The sequence below is a fragment of the Herpailurus yagouaroundi genome, unplaced genomic scaffold (genome assembly GCF_014898765.1).
Source record: "Herpailurus yagouaroundi ecotype Mexico unplaced genomic scaffold, PumYag 202, whole genome shotgun sequence".
In the NCBI taxonomy this organism is placed as follows: Eukaryota; Metazoa; Chordata; class Mammalia; order Carnivora; family Felidae; genus Herpailurus; species Herpailurus yagouaroundi.
The window spans coordinates 6,103,121-6,108,638 of NW_024412433.1; the positions used below are offsets into that span (position 1 = coordinate 6,103,121).

The following is a 5,518-nucleotide window of genomic DNA, read 5'->3' on the forward strand; positions in this document are numbered from 1 at the left end:
CTGCCCGTTTGGCATTTTTCACTTCTTCAGAACTGCGATTACCTAAGTTTGCAGGAAAATAAGGAAAGGGTCCACAAGAATCGAGAAATAGAATCCACATGCACCGCCGACGGGACACGTGGGTTGGAATCTCTGCCAAGAAGTCACGTGCACACGTGTGCCTCTGAACATTGCGTGTATTTGTGCACGCGTGTCTGCGTTCCAGAGTGTGTGCGTTTACCGTTCTAAGAACGTGTATATGCAGATGTGGATAGATGTGTCAGCGTGTGTCTGAGTGTGATAGCACGTGTGTGCCCGTGTGTGGCTAAGTGCGTTTATCCGAGTGTCTGTGTAGCTGTGCGTCTGTCTGGTCTTGCATGTATGCGTATGCATATAACTGGGGTAAGTCTACGTAATGGGTGCATGCGGGTGTGTGTGCACGTACCCGCCCCCCGTGGGTGGGTGTACGGATGTGCAGGGTGGGGGCCGCAAGCAGGAAGAGAACCGTAAGTAGAATCATTGAGCAAAGGGCTGAAGTCACTGAAGTCACGGCACTGACACCATCGTCACACGGTCAGCTCAGTTCCTTCCCTTCTGAGGAAGCGAGAAGGAGATGTGGTTCTTTAGCTCCAATCTACGGTTGCTAAACGTCCTCCCAGCTGGGTCCCCCACGTAAGGCATCGGCTTCAGACTTCCCCTTTCTCCACAGCCCTTGCATCTTTGTGATCGAAAACTTGAACCTCTGTGGCTAGAAATACACCACGCCTCTGGTGAGGTTGCACAGCGCTTTGGGGATTGACAGAAGGGGCTGGGAACCTTCCAGATACTGCCAGCCAGCCAAGTTGCTGGTCCTTGTTGGTCTGTCTGGGCAAAGGTGTGCGTGTGCGTGCACGTGTGTGTGTTTGCATGCGGGGAAAAACTGACAGACACAAATGGGATTAACTTTCAAGAGACAGGCCGAGGGATAGAGAAGCAACCACCGTCCCACATGTTACGAACGATTCTTCTGTGCCATCTTGGTTTTGTGTTTAGGACCAGAGTTTGACCAGGCTACCTTCGTCTCACTTCTAGGCAGGTCGGTCTATCAGTTATCTTCTGCCAAAAAGTACGGTGCAAATATCATTCCAAAATTCAGTCTTTTGTCCTATTTGTCATTTCATTTGCTCGCTATTATTTTATGTTTTTTCAACAACTGGGCCTGACCCGATCAGATGAGTCCTTCCAGGAGATTAGGATGTATCTAGAAAGAGCACAAGAGGGATGTGATGTGAGGGGAACAGAGGCTGGCTTTGGAGATGAGGGAGAGCACGTGACAAGGGTTGCAGGCAGCCTCTAGGAGCCAAGAATGGCCGCTGGCTGATGACTTCAGTCCTACAACCCCAAGGAATTGAGTTTTGTCCCTGACCCGAATCAGCTTGCAAATGGGCTCGCCCCCAGAGCCACCAGAAGGGAACACGCACTGGCAGCCACCCCCACTTCCCATCTGATAAGACCCTGGGCAGAGAACCCAGCTGAGCCCCTCCTGAGCTCCTGACCTGTAGAGCCGTGAACTATTAAATGGGTGTTGTCTTCTGCTACTAAGTTGGTGATGTTCGTTATGCAGCCATGGATCACCAATACAGCCTGACTATTTTCTTTGAAAGAGAAAGGAAAAACTCAGCAGCAAAGACACAAATCAATATGTCGCTACACATGTCACTAAATGCCACACCCGTGTTGATGCTTGGTCTCCCACAGTGGCTAGCAATGACCTCGATTACCATCTCTTCACCAGCAATGAGTTTTATCATTTTATTTCAATCACTGACAAGTGAAGATGTCAATTCGTTGTTATTTTAAGGGGCATTTATTTCTTTTACGTCTAGCGAGAGACACCCTTTTTCATGTGCTAATTCTTAGCTGAGCGGCTGTTAGCGGTTGGGAACACGCTATCTTAATTTCCAGCCGGATGCATTTTTCTATTTAATTTTTATGGCTAATTTCTCTGTTCCTACAGAACCCCTACACATGAGGTGCTCTAAAAATATTTGCTGAATGAATGTCTGAATTAAAAAATAATGAATGAGTAAGTAAGTCTTCAAGAGCAGGTTGGGGCTTTGGTTGCTGAGAAATTCAGCCTTCTGGTGTCAGGACGGACTGCATGTGTGCCGGCGGCATCCAGCTCAGTAAAGCGGGGACGCACCTGACATTCAAATGCCCTTGGCCGCGTCAGCCCTTGAGGCAGTTGGCGAAAGAGTAGCCATGACAAAGCCGGCCAAGAGCCGCGAGTGGACAGAGATGGGGAATCACCATGGACGGGCGTCCGGGTAAGTGGTCAGGCTGCTCTCTGCCCCCAGGGATGCGAGACAGGGTCAGACTCTTGGTTTGTCGGAAATGTATTTATTATCATTCCTTTTTTAGAATTTGTTTGGAAACTATGATGACAAAAGTAATAAATGTGCTTTTTCAAGTGTCTGAAATGCAAGGTAAAAGAAACCCTCAAACTCACGCCTCTCAGATAATGCAGATAATATTAGGTACATATCAGTGAGAGGAAAAATGGGTTTTGAGCTCTACATACTGTCTGCAGCGTATTTTATTTTCACTGAACAAAGTATCTTGGATATATTTTCATCGCTACAAATTTCAGATCAGGAAACTGGGGTCCAGAGATCCCCGGAGGTCTCCATGGATAGACCTCGGGGTTCTCACGGCCCCTAAAGTCTCAGGTGCATTTTCAAGGGTGTGTGGACACTCCCTAGGTCTCTGAGCAAAACAACTCCTACGTCATTTTCAAGTCTTTTTCGACACTGTGATCATTCGAAAAAATTGAGATGTACTTGACGTACAATGTTGTGGAAATTTAAGGTGTACATGTTGATCTGATACACTTACCCGTTGCAATATGATCCCCTCTATAGTGTCTATTAACATCTTTGTCACGTCACAGAATTATCATTTCTTTTTTGTGGTGGGAACATTTAAGATCGGCTGTCTTAACATCTTTTAAGTATGTGAGCAGTTTTAACCACAGTCACCAGGCTATGCATTAGGTCCTCAGAACTTAACCCATCATCTAAATGCAAGTGTGTGTCTTTTGACCAACATTCTTTCCAACCTCCGTGCCCCCCAGGCCCTGGTGACGACCATTCTACTCTGTTTCTACAAGTTCAGCGTTTTTGGATTCCACAAATAGGCGAGCCCTTACAGTGTCTGTCTTTCTCTGTCTGGGACTTACCTCCCTGAGAACAATGTCATCAATGTCCATCCACGATGTCACACAATGGCGAGGTTTCCCTCTTTCTCGTCGCCAAAAAAGATTCCATTATATACATCTTTTTTATCCGTGGATCCATCCGTGGACACTTCGGTTGTTGCCATATCTTAGCTATCGTAAATAATGCTGCGGTAAACATGGGGTTCAGTTATCGTTGTGATGTCCTGTTTTCGGTTCCTTTGGGTAAATACCCAGCAGTGGAGTTGCTGGATCACAGGGTAGTCCTATTTTGCATTTTTTGAAGAACTTCCCCATCGTTCGCCCGAGTGACTGAACCAACTTAACATTCCTACCAACCACGCACAAGCGTTCCTTTTTCTCCACTTCCTCACCAACACTTGTTATTTCTTACCTTTTTGATTACAGCTACTTCAACAGGTATGAGGTGAGATCTCACAGTGACTTTGATTCGGATTTCCCTGATCGTGAGCAATGTTGAGCGTCTTTTCATCCACCTGTTGGCCACTTTTATGTCTTCTTTGGAAAAATGTCTATTCAGTTCCTCTGCCCACCTATTAACCAGGTATTTTTTGTTATCGAGTTATAACATTGTAATAATTTTATTAAATTGTGATGCTTTTTATGAAATTGCCTCTAGGTACTGAATATCTTTAGGCTTAGAAACTCACTTTGTATAATTTAGGCAATTATAGGGGCGCCTGGGTGGCTTAGTCGGTTAAGCGTCCGACTTCGGCTCAGGTCATGATCTCACAGTCTGTGGGTTCGAGCCCTGCGTTGGGGGTCTGTGCTGACAGCTCGGAGCCTGAAGCCTTCTTCAGATTCTGTGTCTTCCTCTCTCTCTGCCCCTCCCCCGTTCATACTCTGTCTCTCTCTGTCTAAAAAATAGATAAACATTTTTAAAATATGTATAATTTAGGCAATTATACTGGACATTGATTGTTTACACTGGGAGATTAGGAGTCCTTATTAAGTCAAAGTGCAGATAAAAATCCCAACTTGTTTAAGGGAGCCTGGGAAGCTCAGTCAGTTAGGCATCCGACTCTAGCTCAGGTCATGAGCTCATGGTTCTGTTCATGAGTTCAAACCCCACTTCAGATCCTCTGCCTCCCTCTCTCTCTGCCCCTCCCCCACTCGCAAGTGCACACACACACACACTCTCTCTCTCTCTCTCTCTCTCTCTTTCAAAAATAAATACATACATACAAAAATATCCCAACTTGTTTTTTCCTCTCTTGCCTACTGATCAGTAGATTATCAGGGTCTCTTTGGGATTCCTTTCGGGTCTGCTGTACCTCCCTGGCCTTACTGTTGTCTCTCTAGATCTGCTATTTGGGTCTTTTAAGAAGCAGAAGCCAAGAGGGGATAGCAGATGAGAGCTTTCCCTGTGAAGGATAGATGGAGAGGGGCAGGGAGGTGGGAGAGCCTTCTGATGGATGCAGGTCTGACACCTGGGAAAAGGTAGAGGGAAGGAAGGGATACACGAGAAGGACCTCGGGCTATAGTCTTGGCCGATGGGGGTTCCCGGGCTTGGTGCCCAGCAGGGCAATGCGTAACTCTCATCCCTGGCGCCATGTTTAGCCATTGGCCGAGTGCACCTTGGGAGAATATGGCTGACCCTCTGGAGGACCCAAATTTGCAGCAGCCGGAGGTGCGTGTCTACCAATCAGGTTCCACCTACCTGTCTGCCTATAGCGGGTGCTCTCGAAGGGACCCGTGAGCACCTCCCCTGGGGCCTGTGTCTCATCTCAGCGGGCAGCCATTCTGCTAAGATATTATTAGTGTCGCCACTAGAATGGACCCCGTACCCATCTGAAGAGGCTGAAGACGACCTGACTTTGCCGGAAACTCACAGAGCTCTTCTGGACACAGAAGGTCGTCTTGTGTCTTGTCTCTGCAGTGAGCCAGGAACTCAGCACCCTTACGGGGGGCTGACATCGTGCCTCCAAGTCGGGAACGTGAGCTGCGGACCTGTGCTACGTGCTTTGCACGTGTAATTGTATTTGATCATCATGGACACTCTAGGAGCTGGGCTGCCGTCACCCGCCAACGTGCGGGGGAGACATCCCAAGCATGGGGGTGGGGAATAACTTTCCCAGAGCGGGCAAATGGTCAAGGGGGAGTTGAGGCCAAACCCAAGCTCTCAGTCCTGAGAGCCCTTGTGCTACCTCTGCCCTAAACACATGACTCAAGTCTGTCCAATGAATGAAAAATTTCTTGAAGAAATGCCAACCTTTGATAGTGGAAATCCGAGTGCTATAGATGCAGAGGTGGGGGCTGGCATGATAGACACCCCCAGCGGGCTCCAGAGAGGCTGGCAGATAT

General features: G+C 47.7%; 1 long non-coding RNA gene across 1 annotated transcript; it reads right to left on the bottom strand.

The window, feature by feature from the left end:
* Window positions 1–944: 944 nt before the first annotated feature.
* On the bottom strand, window positions 945–3,394 carry LOC121014284 (uncharacterized). The gene is made up of 2 exons (XR_005783141.1): window positions 3,197–3,394; window positions 945–1,219 (listed from the first exon to the last, which is right to left on the bottom strand). It is a non-coding gene; the product is annotated as an uncharacterized LOC121014284 (long non-coding RNA).
* Window positions 3,395–5,518: the final 2,124 nt, after the last annotated feature.